Genomic DNA, 15,185 nt, shown 5'->3' with positions numbered 1-15,185 from the left:
GAGACCCTCGGGCATCTCTAGCAAGGACTTCGGTTGGAATGTAAACACCATTATTTTTAATATGGAAGGATTGGAAATGAGTTGCATATCCACCAGAGGGACAGAGTCAAATAAATCGTGGTGCATCCATCCCATCATCGAATACTATAAGGGAACTATGTGTGCTGATATGGAAAGATCTTTAAAATTTATAGGCAAAAAAATCAAGGTGCAGAATCCTGTGTGAAGTATGCCAGTCATTTGTACATAGGGACAAAGAAAGGATAAAATTGTCTCCAAAGATAGAGGAGAAATGTTAGTGGCTACCTCTAGGGAGGGCTAAGGGGGTGAGGGATGGAGGGAAACTTCACTGTATACTCTTGTTCCTTTGGAAACTTGTACAATGAACATATGCTATCTATTCAAAATAAAAAGCATTAAAGAAGAAAGGAAATGCCTTTGAGAGTTAAAATAGCAATCGTTTCATTGAATCAGATTTATTTCCTGTTAGGATGTCTACGGGTCACACCTAACCTTGATCTTCTGTGAAAGTATATCTTAATACACAATGCTGCAATCCCATAATAACACCAGGAAGGCCAGTTAGATTCCACTGGTGCTTTATGGTGGAGAGAGAAATGTACGACCTAGAAGGACCAAAGCTGTCTTTATTATTCATAATATTATTAATACCTCCCATTTGTTGACCAAGAGGCACTTTATTTATTTTTGGCTATGTTGGGTCTTTGTTGCTGCGCACGGGCTTTCTCTAGTTCCGTCGAGCGGGGGCTACTCTTCGTTGAGTTGCGCGGGCTTCTCATTGCGGTGGCTTCTCGTTGCGGAGCACAGGCTCTAGGCACGCGGGCTCAGTAGTTGCGGTGCACGGGCTTAGTTGCTCTGCAGCATGAGGGATCTTCCCGGACCAGCACTCGAGCCCGTGTCCCCTGCATTTGTAGGCGGATTCTTAACCACTGCTCCACCAGGGAAGTCCCAAGAGGCACTTTTCAAATGTAATTTCTCCTCCTCACATCAACCCAGAAGGTGGGTATAAGGAAACTGAATGGCTTTTAAAATAAAACCAAACTGTGTCTGCCCCCTGCCATGTGAGAAGGGGCTCCTGGATCTCAGTGGTTCAGTCTTATCCCCTAATATTTTTCTTTCCCTCATGAGCAGTGGTTCTGAAACTTGAGCTGTCAGAAGACCCCCCAACCTCAAAGCATCAGGAGGTCCAGAGTGGATCCCTGAGCCTCACTGTCAAGTGACAGCACTTGGAGAAAGGCTGCTGAGGTCACCTGTCCCAATTACTGCTGTTCTCTCTTGGCCGGCCTCGAAGACTCAGCTTTCCCATTTGGGCCTCAGCTGGGCCTTTGAGCTTTCCATTGGTTTCCCATTGTGTGGAGGAATGTCAACTGGAGTATTTAAGTATAGGAATATACTGGATAAAGGAATATATAAATGTCCTACTAAGTAGCTAACCTGGGATCTGAGCCCAGTTCTCTTACTCTGAGAGCCATACTTTCTCCACTATTTCAAATGTTGGAACAAAGGGGACTTTCATGTTAATAGTATCTTTGCTACTTTAAATATGGAGCAGGCAGTGTGGTCTAATGTAGAAGTAAACATAACAGTAGATAAAAAACCCAGCTACTTTATTTCCTAAAGCTTCAGAAAGGCCCAACCCTCCGTGGTCCCTGCACGGACAGAGCATGGGAAGTGAAGATGCAAACATCACCGGCTACTTTGAATCCCAGGTTTGCGAAAGTGACTGCAAAGGCCTAGCAGTGGGAACTTGCGTGCCCATCCAAGTCCAGGAAAGGCAGTCACCCCCGAGGCTGCACTCAGAGCTTCCCTGTTGACTGAGGAGCAGACTGTGAGCCTTGACAGGTTGCTGAAGTCAGGATGGAGGGAGGCTGGCCCCGGGTTCAGAGCACTCTCATGGCCAGCTCTGTTTGTACAGACTGTGTTTACATACAGTGTGTGCAATGGCAGTGCTTGTGCTGTGGAAGGGCGGGCATGTCCCCTGGCTGGGTGTCCCATGGAGAGCTTCACTGCACGCAGCTCCGTGATGCTTCGTACAGTAGAAGAGCTTCCATGTGGATAAACAAGCTGTATTTTCTCACCTAAGTATCAAAATAGAAAAAAAAAAATTAAACAGTAGGTCTAATTATGAGCTGACACACTGAATTCCACAGGTCACAGATCATATAATCTGTTATGATGAAAAGAGGAAACATCTGAGGACGTACTTAGTGGTGATAAAAGTGTCATAAATGGAAAGAGGTATTGTTTCTGTCCTTCTGCCCGGTTTTCTTTTGTCCCAACACCTGCCTTTCTTGGGTTCCGGTTAGGCAGGCACGGGTCAGTTTGGTTAGCTTAGAGTAAACCACGGAACTCCAGGCCTTCGATGAGAGCCACGACACTTAAATTCAAAAGCCAAAGTAACTTTCTGAATCTGAAGTCTTAATATCTTAGCCAAGTTAGCTCTTCCTGTCTGGCCTGAAATGAATCCGCTGCGCTGCACCCAGCTGCACTGCCCACAGGGCTTGGAGAGTTAGATCCCTCCCAGGTTACGGTTCTAGTACTGAGGTCAGGGAAATCACAAACTTTCACAGGCCAGGAATCTTCACTCTGCCTAGCGATTCAGTAATTTGCTAGTGAATAAATGGCAAAGGAATAAAGAAAATAGAAACATCACTATTTTGCCCTTCCTGTGGAAATGTGTGACTCAGGCATTCATCAGTGGATAGAACCCATCCACTGAAAGGTGAGGAGCTGAATCACCCCAAGGTGCCCGGGTGTCACCCACAGTCACTGGCTGCTGGTCACGGGGAAACAGGCTTCACACACTGTGGATACGGACAGCTTTCCCCAACTCCTGTGTCCTCTGGAGTTTTTACGGGGGAAATGGTGAGGGCAGTTTTCTAGGTCAAATGTATTCAAAAACTTATTTGAATCAGACAAGGTTATTTTTTTCTGCAGCTCTTCCGAGAGAGCCTTGACTAAGCTCCCGTGAATGAGAGCATAAAAGAAGCTTATGCTACGGAGCATTTCCCAAACTTCCTTAACCATGAAGCCCTTTCGGAAGGAGCATCTCATGGACTGTCCGTCTGTCGGGTCCAGCGTCCGGGTTCCTGCCTTCCAGCCCTCCAAGCCAGGGCACGGTGAGGAACTCAGGCCTTGCAATCAGGCGGATGCTCCCACTTTTTAGCTGGCAAGTTATTCAAACCTCCCAGGCCTCAGTGTTTTAATCTATAAAGTGGAACCAATAAGTATCACATCATACACGTTGTTGAGTTTTTGTTAGAATTAAAAGGAATTATGTCTGTGCAAAGCCTGACACTGTCAACAGTAGCTTTCCACTTCCCTGCATCCCCTTAGGACATAAATGTCCAGTTCTCCTTCCCTGAGTCCCCGTTGGGAAGGGCCTGCGCTCCTACCTGCCCTCCTGTCTTTTGCTACTGGGTTGTTTTTTTTTTTTTTTTTTTTTTTTTTTTTTATTAGGAAGAGGTTGTACCTTGCACCGCCCTTTAATCCTCTGAGCATTATCTACTCTCCTGAAGGACAAACGTGGAGATAGGTTATCTGTGTGGATTTCTGTCCTTGGAGGAAGGTCGGAGGGGTCAGAGCTCGCGGGGTGGGGGTGGGGGCCTCATCTCTGCTTCTCCTGCACGATCATTTGGTTCTGTGTATGCGGAAGACCAGGTTGGGGGGAAACCAGGTCCACCCAAAGGGTAGGTCCCAGTTCCGACCCAGGCTTAGCTGGTGGTAGGAGCCTGCAGGCGGAGCTGGCCCTGAGCCCTGTGAGGGGCTCTGAGGTAGTGGTTACAGGGGCCTGGGAAGTCCTCTCTCATCTCCAGCTAACACTGACCTGAAATCCTACCTCTGTGAGGATGCTCTTGAAGACGGTGTTGTATTGACAGAACAGGAAGCCATCCTTGGAGGGGCTCCCCCTGGCTAAACACAGACAGGCTGAGTATTGAAAAGAATGACTGCAGACAGTGGAAACATGCATGTGATTTTGTGAGTTCATGATTGTCAGGGAAAAGCAAAAAGATAGATACACCACAGAATGGGAGATTTTTGTAAATCATATACCTGATAAGCGACTTGTATCTAAAATAGTTAAAGAACTTGTAGAACTCAATAATACAAAGACAAAGAACCCCATTAAATAATAAGCAAAGGATCAGAATAGACATTTCTCTGAAGAAGATGGACAAATGGTCAACAAATGCATGAAAAGATATTCAACATCTTTAGCAATCAGGGAAATGATAATCAAAACCATAATGAGATACCACTTCACACTCTCCAGTATAGCTACAATCAAAAAAATGGAGAATGGTAAGGATGTAGATAAATAGGAACCCTTGTGCACAGCTGGTGGGAAAGGAAAATGGTGCATCTGCTTTGAAAAACAGTCTAGCAGTTCTTTGAATGATTAAACACAGAGTTACCATGTGACCCAGCAATTCCACTCCTAGGTATACACCCAAGAGAAGTGAAGACATACATCCTCATAAAAACTTGTGTACGAATGCTCATAGCAGCCCTGTAAATAATAGCAAAAAAGTGAAAACAACTCAGATGTTTAATCGTCTGTGAGTAGGTAAATATGGAATATCCATAAGATGGAATATTGTTCAGCAATAAAAAGAAATGAAGTTCTGACAGGTGCTACAACATGGACGGACCTTGCAAACACTGCTAAAGTACAAGAAGCCAGACACAAAGGACCACATATCCTGTGATTCCACTTACGTGAAGAGTAGGCAAATCTGTAGAGACAGTAAGTTGCCTGGTGGCTGCCTCCGGCTGGGGGGGTTGGGGAAACAGAGATGCTAATAGGTCTACGCTCTCCTCTTGGGGTGATGAAAATGGTCCAACATTGGTTGTAGTGATGGTTGCACATCTGTGACTATGCTAGAAGCCATGGACTTGTACACTTTTAAGGGATGAATTGTAGGATATGTGAATTATATCCCAATAAAGTTATTTTTTAAAACTTAACAGAAAAAAATCTTTAAAAAGATGCATAGAGGGCTTCCCTGGTGGCACAGTGGTTGAGAATCCGCCTGCCAATGCAGGGGACACGGGTTCGAGCCCTGGTCCAGGAAGATCCCACATACCACGGAGCGACTAAGTCCATGCGCCACAGCTACTGAGCCTGTGCTCTGGAGCCCGCGAGCCACAACTACTGAACCTGTGTGCTGCAACTACTGAAGCCTGCGCCTAGAGCCTGTGCTCCGCAACAAGAGAAGCCACCGCAATGAGAAGCCCGTGCACCACAACTAGAGAAAGTCTGCGTGCAGCAGCAAAGACCCAACACAGCCAAAAATAAAATGTAAATAAACTAATTTTTTAAAAAAAGGTTAGTTATTGCCTAAATGGAAAAGCATCTCTTTAGTTTGAGGGTAGTTTTTGCAGTTAATTTACATAATGCTGTTTATTACTATTAAAATGTTTTGCCTATGTATTCATGTTCGGAAAGCTTTGTAAAATCATTATTATTGATCTGTAGTCCAAAATTTTCAATTGCAAATAAATTCTCATACCTGTCTAGCTAGGACACAAATGTGAAAAAGTTCACTTTTTTTAAAAGAAATATTTTTTTATTTATTTGGTTGTGCCAGGTCTTCGTTGTGGCATGCAAACTCTTAGTTGCAGCATGCATGTGGGATCGAAACCGGGCCCCCTGCATTGGGAACGCGGAGTCTTAACCACTGCGCCACCAGGGAAGTCCCCCCTAAATTCACATTTTAAGTGAAGTTTTTAAGCTTCAGGTTTAGCTCATTCATATGCAGTGTGATGCTGGGGAGAAAACACAAACCACACAGCTCTTTGTTGCCTTTGATCACTGAATATTTGGCAAACAGTCCCTTTATTTCAAGAAATCCTTGAACTGGAGGTAAAGTAAGAGTAAAACTCTGCCAGTGAGCACTGGCACACATCATTACATTCCTTGTCTTTAATGGGTTCTTTCAACAAATCCATTAAACTGAGGATGAGTCATAGCATTGGCACACATTTAAGGAACAATTAAAAAAAACTATTTATGACACTCTTCGCAGGGTCTGCTTCAGAAAACCAAATACGAATATTTTCAATATGCATCACGCAACGGAACAAAGCAATAAGGGAAACATCAGTGTCATGTTTTAAAATTCCAGGGACTTCCCTGGTGGCACAGTGGTTGAGAATCTGCCTGCCAGTGCAGGGGACACGGGTTCGTGCCCTGGTCTGGGAAGATCCCACATGCCGTGGAGCAACTAAGCCCATGGGCCACAACTACTGAGCCCATGTGCCACAACTACTGAAGCCAGCGGGCCTAGAGCCCATGCTCCGCAACAAGAGAAGCCACTGCAATAAGAAGCCCACACACCGCAACGAAGAGTAGCCCCCACTCACCGCAACTAGAGAAAGCCTGCGCTCAGCAACAAAGACCCAACGCAGCTGAAATAAATAAATAAATAAATAATTCCCCCAAATTCCTGATTTCAGCTAACATAGTTGGAGCACCATCCATTGTGTTAGAAATTACACCCATTGTTTTCACCTGTAGCTGACACTGTACAAGACCCCAAAATGCCTGCCTTGGGCTCTATTCTCCAGGCCATGAATTGGCAACATATTTCTTCCTACCTTTGCAAGTCTGCTGTTGGCCTGGTACGTGGCTTCAGCCTTGGACCAGCCCATGCCATCTTCCTTCATTTCATATCTCGTTCCATGTTCGACTTGTTTAGGTGCGTTTTAGATCCGTTTATTATTATTACCTTTTAAAACCTAAATGATGTTTCGAGCAATTGAAAAATGGGTGTATTCTGAATACATAATATTGGCAACTTGCCACCAATTTTTCACGAATATGAATTTTCTTTATCGTAACATGCAGTGCCCACCCTGCTGTGTCAGTTGCTAGTTTCTTCAAGACACATTACAGATGGTTTCCTCTGATGCCCCATCCTGGTTTCTTCTTGTTTTACCTGCAGAACACCCCACAAGCTCTGCCAGCTTTCCACAGCAGTGCCTCATCTCAGCCAGAAGCCAGTGGGCTGGGAGCTTGGATTCTAACGGCTCCAACTAGGCCTCAGTTAACACATCTTCTAAATGGGAAAAAGGACAGAGATGAAAGTAGCTGGTGGCGTTGGGGCATAGTTGAAGTGTATATACCCTATCAGTATAATGCGGCTACACAGATTAGTCACAAACACTGAAACACAGGATAAGATCAATCAGTTTCTTCAGAGACCTTTCACCCACAAAATGGGTTAAAGTTTGACTGGGTTAAGTCTATTGACTTGACCTCAAAGACACTTCCACATGGGCCGTGCCCTGCGGCCTGGATTGCAGTCTGAGCGGCGGATCTAAAGGCTAATATTTGCTCTGTCCTCAGCTGTTATCCTCGGTCTAGTTCTACGCTTCAAAAGAGAAGATGCAGCTTTACAGGATTCTATGCTGATCAAGCAAACGCTAGGGTCCTTGGGTCATTTAGCTGAAGGAGACATTGCCTGCAACAGCAATAAAAGTTACTCTGGACTTTTCCACCGAGAGAGAGAGGGACCCCGTGTGGTGTGGCACCTCCTGTGGTCCCCACGTGTCATGCAGCTCCCCTCCTGGGGGGAGAAACAGGACGGCCCCAACTTCACTCCACATTCCCTTCACCGAAGCCCCTGAGACAGGACAGCTCCTCACGCAGCTCAGAATAGCCCAGGGTTTGAGCCTGTGGCTTCCAGGTGCCAGAGGGAACGTGCTTTTCTATTTTCACACACGGCTGGTACCGGCTGTGGAAATGAAGCCTTCCAGTGACTTTGGGTGGCGTGGGGAGCGGAAGGGGGAGGTTTTCTCTATCTAGTGACCCCAGATCTTACAGGCCGCCCCCCCCCCATCTCTGCGCTGCTCCCATGCTGGTCCACTTCCAGTCTCCATCCGTCCCACGGGTGCTGCCTGAGAGCCTGGGAGATGCCAGGCAGCGCACCTGAGGTTCAGGGAAACACAAACAGATGAGGACTCTGCTCACATTCCAGCAGGAGAAGCAGACACAGACAGAGAGAACAAATTAATGCACTTCTGCCAAGTGCCAGGAGAGGAAGGGAGGGTGATGAGATAGAGCAGGATGTGGACAGGGCAGCCTAGGCGGGCCCGCTGCTGCTTTGGGGGAGATCATCGGAGAAAGCCTCTCTGAGAAGCTGAGGCCTGAATCCACAGCAGGAGCCTCTAGGGAAGGGTGTCCGGGCAGAGGAGATGGCAGAGAGGACCAAAACTCCTTTTCTTAGAGAAACAGCTGGGAGTCGGGGTGAGGGACAGGGCGGGTCGCCCAGCACAGGTGGGTCGTGTCAGCTGGTGTCTCCACCCCCTGGCACCTTCCCCACGGCCTCCGGGGAGGCCTCCCTGACTGGCTGAGTGAGCCCAGCTCCTAGACAGCCCTTTGCGATCAGCCGGCCCCCATCAGGCTTCTTCACACAATAGCCGTGGGTTCACCGAGCGCCCGTCACCACGGACCTGCCCAGTGTCGTTTCTGCCCAAGGGGCTCAGAGCTAAGGGGGCGCAGGGAGCTGAATGCCGCTTCCGCTCCAATCCACATGGTGAACCCTAACCCGCGTGTGATGGCACGTGGAGGGGGGCCTCTGGGAGGGGCTTAGGGTTAGACGGGATCATGGGGAGGGGCTCTTACAAGATGAAGGGACCAGAGCCGTCTCTGAACCAGGAAGCGGGTCCCCACCAGACACCGAGTGGGCGGGTGCCCCGACCTTAGACCCCCGGCCCCCTGAACTGTCTGCTGCTTCAGCCCCCAGCCCGAGGAACTCTGCCTGAAGGCTGATGCCTCCAGGATTCAGGGTCCTGCCCAGCTTCCTTAAGGCCTGTGCCAGTGTCAGGGTAGGACAGCGCCGGGGCCGCCCGCGGAGAGGTCACCGTGCGGGGGACTGGGGTGTGGTCCCGGCCCAAGCGGTGGGCACTGAGACACTGCGGTTCTGGGGCTTTTCTCTGTCGGACCCCAGGGGCTGGAGAATGAGGGGCGCAGGTGCTGGTGGGACCCAGCGGGCCATGAGCAACCCGTGTCTTGGCTTTGCCTGTGCCTTTGCGTGCTGCAGGTGGGGAGCGAGGGGTAAGTGTTTCCCCGGGGACACAAATGCGGCTCTATCAAACCAGTCTGCCAGTTGCCACTAGACTGCGTCGCAGGCCAAGAGCTGTCACCGCGTGGTGACCTCTCCTGATGAGCCGGCGGTGGATGAGGGCTCCTGCTATAGTGGGGAGGGAGGAGGCCCCCACGCACAGCTCGCCCAGTGGGGAATATTGATGGGGGACCGGGGACCACACAGTGAGAGCTGCCAGAGGCAGAGAACGCCAGACACAGGCCCAGATGAAAAGGAAGACAGAGTCCCAGCCAGCTCGGATGCTAGTGAGGGGAGAGGACCAGGGGGCTGGGCGCAGCAGGTGGCCAGGGAGCCACCAGGGCTCTGCCAGCAGCCTTGGGATGAACGGGTAGAGTGCGCTGTCTCTGGCCGTGCAGCTTCCAGGCCTGCCCTCCGGAAAGTTCTGCAAGGTACTTACTCCTCTATAAGAATTCCCTTTCTGCTTAAGCTTGCTAAAGTGGATTCTCTTGTTTGTAACTAAGACTCCTGACCAATGTACTAGAACGGTGTCATCCAGTGGAACTTTCTGCCTTCATGGAAATGTTCTAGAATCTGGGCTGTCCAACCTGGGAGCCCTGGCCTCCTGCGGCCATGGGGCACTTGAAATGTGGCTGGTGTGGCCACAGAACCGAATTTTGACTTTTATTTAATTTTAAGCAATTTAAATTTAAATAGACAACCATGATGGGAGCACACCCTATTAGACGGCATGGAATTATAAATTTAAGGTGGGGTGCGCCTCGAGATTAGCTGAGAACACACTGGCCAAGGTCATGGGGGTCAAATACCAGTTAAACAGGCTGGACTTTCTCCAGAAGAACCAGAGCTGCTGCAGCTTTTCCTTTAACACAGTAAAGGGATACGGGCACCACTGTCTGTTGATAGAATTTTAAGCCTCAGCGTGGACAATGGGCTTGGGGGGCAGTGCTGCAGTGGGGAGCCCAGTCAGGAGGTCACTGTGGCTGCCCAGGTGAGCAGAGAGAAGCGGGGATAACGGGAATGAAAGGAAGCCCCGGCTCAGGAGGCGAACCAGCAGGATCTGAAGGTTGATGATGCGGGAGGGGCTGGGGGAGAGGCTCTGGACCAAAGGACAGATCCATCTCTGGATGGATCCTTTGGAAATGGTGTGAGTCAAAGTGTCTCCACTGAGTTCAGGGATCAGGAAGGAGCGGCGAGTTTTGGGAGTGTGGGGTGAAGACGCAGGTTCAGGATGATGAACCAGGATGAAGTGCTTGTCAAATGTCCGCTTGGCAACGAGCAGCTTGGTGTCCAGCCAGGGGAGGACTTGGCTGTTTTTGGGACTTAGAGGCACGCATGGCATTCTGCTTCTCCAACAGGGCTGATCCATGGAATCACAGGGATGCTTTACAAATGCAGGTATGCTCCAGGGGCTTCCCTGGTGGCGCAGTGGTTGAGAGTCCGCCTGCCGATGCAGGGGACGCGGGTTCGTGCCCCGGTCCGGGAAGGTCCCACATGCCGCGGAGCGGCTGGGCCTGTGAGCCATGGCCGCTGAGCCTGTGCGTCCAGAGCCTGTGCTCCGCAATGGGAGAGGCCATAGCAGTGAGAGGCCTGCGTATCACCAAAAAAAAAAAAATATATATATATATATATATATATCTTGCCTGGGGCTTCCCTGGTGGCGCAGTGGTTGAGAGTCCGCCTGCCGATGCAGGGGACATGGGTTTGTGCCCCGGTCCGGGAAGATCCCACATGCCGCGGAGCGGCTGGGCCCGTAAGCCATGGCCACTGAGCCTGTGCGTCCGGAGCCTGTGCTCCGCAATGGGAGAGGCCACAACAGTGAGAGGCCCGCGTACCGCAAAAAAAAAAAAAAAAAAAAAAATACAGGTACTTTCCAAATCTATTGTCTGAGCATCTCTCCTTGGTGGTTACCAGAGTCTTTGATTCACAGCCATTTTCACCACCAAAGACCTTTTTTGAAATTGTTTTTCCTATAGACCTGTTTTAAGAAAGACTGTCTAATAAAGATATATTTGTTAAGTAACTTTTCTGCTCCTCTACAGGAGTATTTTAAAAGAGAAATTTTAAAATTTCCCCTATGTGTGAGATAAAGTTAATGTAAAACCAACCAAAGCTCAGAGGAGCCTGACGTGTTGCCGTGTAGGCTTCTGGTGTGTAAATTTATGTTTCTCACACAGCTTTTGGTAACGTTGACATAGATCTCAGATGCCCAGATCTGCCAAGAGCTCAGGCTGGCAGTCCCTGACCGGGTATGAGGAGCCAGGGGCAGGATTGGGGACAGCTGCCATCCCCCCACTGTCCCAGGGAAGCTGCGATCTGGGAGGGGTGCCGGGGAGGGAGGGGACACTTTCAACACTGCGCTCTAGTGGTACATTGTGACAATTGCAAACTCACGGAAAACCCTTGCTCTGTGCCCGAGGCTGTAGTGAAGCTTTGGGGGGGAGGAAATGAACTCATGTGACCCTCCCTGCCCTGCAGTACCTGACCCCCACCGCCCTGTGCTGACCCACCGGTGACGCCTTCTCCAACCCTGTTTGAATTTGCCCACCGCTGCCCCCCTTGTCCTCTGTTTCTCCCACAGTGCTCAGTACCCTTTGAGAGCCACATCCTCTGTGTGATTTGTTTCTTCTGTTTCCCCTCACTAGGAAAAAGCCTGATGGAGGGCAGAGAGCTTTGTCTGCTTTGTCTGCTTCCCTGGTGCCTGGTGTCAGGAAATCTTTGTGTGAATGAACCAGTAGATCGAGAGCCGTCCGACCGAGAACCTCCCCGACTGTGGCTCGCGGCGCTCTCCTTCCTGGACAGCGCTGGACACCCCCTGCGGTGGGCCCTCCCCTTTCAGCGCCTCTATCAGCCATCAGGAGGCTGAGGCCCCCGCCCAAGGGTCACTGCCTTCTCCCATTTCCGCAGGGGGTCCTGGAAGGTTTTGTTGGAGGAAATGGAAGTCTGGAGTCACTAGAACTTTCGGGGGATGTGGGAGCCTGAGTCGCAGCCTGTGAACTGTAGTCTGGGAGGTGTACTGACCTCTGGCTTCCTTTTGTCTAAAATGTCAGGGACAGTTGCCTGTCCGGTTCCTGTGAGGCCAATGTTTATTATTTTATCATTAATCTTCTCAAGGGCTTACACATTAAACTTTCACTACTGTTCATACCAAAGTCTTTTAGATCGAGTTCTATGTGAGTCTGGGTTCCCTTGGGTGTTTTCCAGGTTTCACTGGGGATATTTTGTAACTAGGCGAGAGTTTACGTTGTTAGCAAAACCTTAGGCTCTAAAAATGTGTTTTAAAGTTATGTGAAGAGCTTAACTCTGCTCTTAATTTCTCTTAAGAAAATCTTTTCTTTAGTCTGAACACTTACTTTTTTCAACTGTTATTTAGGACTGAAAACAAACCTGATTGATCCAGTTTCCAAGTCCATAAAGAAGCAGAGTTTGAAAGTCTGTGGGTTTTGACGTGTCTCCGTCTGATCAAAGTTTCCAATTTCACAATCTATCCTTCAGCCCAAAGCAGAACCCAGGAGAGCTGAGATCAGGGGCCAAACTGGCTTCCTATTACCTCAGGAAAGAAAACCCCGTGTGATAAAATTTGGGGAAAACACCGAAATAAACGGAACTTGCTGCCAGCAATGATGTTTCAGAGCTAAGAGCACAGCTATGATTTGGAAATCGTGGCTTTCTTGCCCAAGCTCAGGTGTGATGAAAACAGCATAGTGGAGATGGTTTCTCTGCCAAACATTTATTTGATGTTTCTCCTCATCATGGTAGTGACAAACACATGCCCAAATTGGACAGACGTCGTAAATGAGTGTTCTTGATTTTGCATCCTGAATTATAGGGGAATCAATTAAATAAAATTCAAAAGTCATGGGCTTAACATTGAAAGGTTGGTAATATCTGTTGCTGAGGAGAACCAGCAAATCTTAAGGATTAGTGTACGTTTTGAATTCCCTTCCTGAATAAAATGGCGAGTCCCCTTGGTCTGCTCTGCTTTTTCCTCAGAGCGCACGCCACCTTGGCATCTACCGTTTATGTGCTGTTACTGGTTTGCTTTCTCTCCCCTGCTGGAAGCTTCGTGTCACCAGAGGAGGGCCCTGCCCTGTGGCTGCGGAACCTCTTAGGACAGCGAGGGGAGTGTGGTCCAAGCTCAGGAAATGTGTTTGTTTGTTTGTATTTTGCGGTACACAGGCCTCTCACTGTTGTGGCCTCTCCCGTTGCGGAGCACAGGCTCCGGACGCGCAGGCTCAGCGGCCGTGGCTCACGGGCCCAGCCGCTCCGCGGCATGTGGGATCTTCCCGGACCGTGGCATGAACCCGTGTCCCCTGCATCGGCAGGCGGACTCTCAACCACTGCGCCACCAGGGAAGCCCATGAAATGTGTTCTGATTGAGCGAATCTCTGCTATGAGGGATCATCTGTTTAGTCTGAGTTTCCACATGCCAGTGACGAAATGACTGTCACTATGTGAAAGCACTGTGACAAGCCGAAGCAGCTGGGGCGGTTGTCCTCCCGTCCGTGGAGGTGTCCTCGACCCTTGTACGGCCAAGGAATCTGAGCCCTGGGATGGGGACGTGTCCACACCACACTGGCAGCAAAGCCCGACCCCACGCCCAGCCTCTGACTCGGGATCCTGAGTCACAAGCTGCCCTGCGATCTGCCCTCGTACACGAGATTTACTCATTTTACCTAGGAGGTCACAGACCGGATAAAACACCAGGGATTTGGTGGGCGGCATAGCTGGGTGACCCGGGGGCTGCCTTGGAAACCAGGAGCCCAGGCCCGAGGCTCCCTTACCCACCTCATGTTTCCAGCATCTTGGGAAACAAATACGGTCAATGGTCTGGGTTGGCATTACTTAGGACAAGTGGCAAGCTGGATTTGCAAGTATGGATACAATGCTCTGCATGAAAGGCACCTGGAGGACTAGGTCACATCCTGCAAAAGACGGATGTGCGCGCTTGCGGTTGAGTTAGCGGGACGTCCCCCGAGACACTGCATAGCCGGGGAGAGAGGACTGCGTCCCCATCCCGAGCAAAGCATGGCTGTTTGCTTGCAGCCCATTATAAATGACTGGTGTTTCCCAAGTCGGGCCCCGGCTGTCACACAGCCCTCTAGGCAACCCTCAGCCTGGGCCACATTCCACCACCCCCGTGAGACCGGGGGGCCAGGGGACTGACGCACACGGTGTCTCGCTGTTTGCTATGGGGGTGGGTGGGCTCTGACCCGGAGTCTCGTGTCTCGGTCCGGCATCCACGAGACTGCGGCAGGTAACTTGTCAGCTTCTGAGAAAGCAAAGCCCCAAAGCAACACAGTTCCTGAATCTCGTCCCCCTGTGAGCCACACACAGGCTGAAACGTGTGGCCAGATCTTTGCTGGCCCAGCAGACAGAGTGACGGGCCCTGCAAAGATGTCACGTGCTGGTCCTGGGGCAAAGGGGAGCTGAGGTGGCAGGTGGAATTCAGGTTGCTGACCAGCTGGCCTTACAGAAGGGAGTGTGTCCTGGGTGCTCCAGGTGGGTGACGGATGTGAGGACCGTAGCTTCGGCCCCTGCGGCTGGCTCTGAGGCTGGAGGGACACTGGAAAAGGGCTAGAAAGGTCTCCCCTGGAGCCCCCAGAAGGAATGCAGCCCTGCTCACACCCTGATTTCACCCCATGGGACCCATCTCGTACTTGTGACCTCCAGAACTATCACATAACGAATTGCTCAGCACCACCAGGTTAAGGGGATTTATCACAGTGGCAAGAGAAGATAACACACATCGGCTGTAAGAGATGTTTTCTCCAATTCAATCTCTTCCAGTTGGCGTTTTCTGAGCATGCTCTGGGGCAGCAGGAGAAAGATTTCCTTGGGCGTTATTGTTGGCCCTGAAATTCAGTGCTCCACCTGTCCCGTGAGGCTGTAGGATCTCGGGATGATCCCGCACCTGCTGGGGAAGCAGCCCCAAAACGATGGCAGAGATGTGTGTGTGCGGGGGTCCCACCGGCGGACACACGCAGGTTAGGAACTGGCCAAGAGGGAAGAAGAAATTAGGTTGCAGAGCTCACGACCGACAGCGTAGCTTCTTGTTTTATTTCTGTACGAAGAAAAGATGGGCGTGAGGTGGCA

Source organism: Mesoplodon densirostris, chromosome 12 (genome assembly GCF_025265405.1).
Source record: "Mesoplodon densirostris isolate mMesDen1 chromosome 12, mMesDen1 primary haplotype, whole genome shotgun sequence".
NCBI lineage: Eukaryota > Metazoa > Chordata > Mammalia > Artiodactyla > Ziphiidae > Mesoplodon > Mesoplodon densirostris.
Note: the sequence above shows the minus strand (reverse complement) of the source record.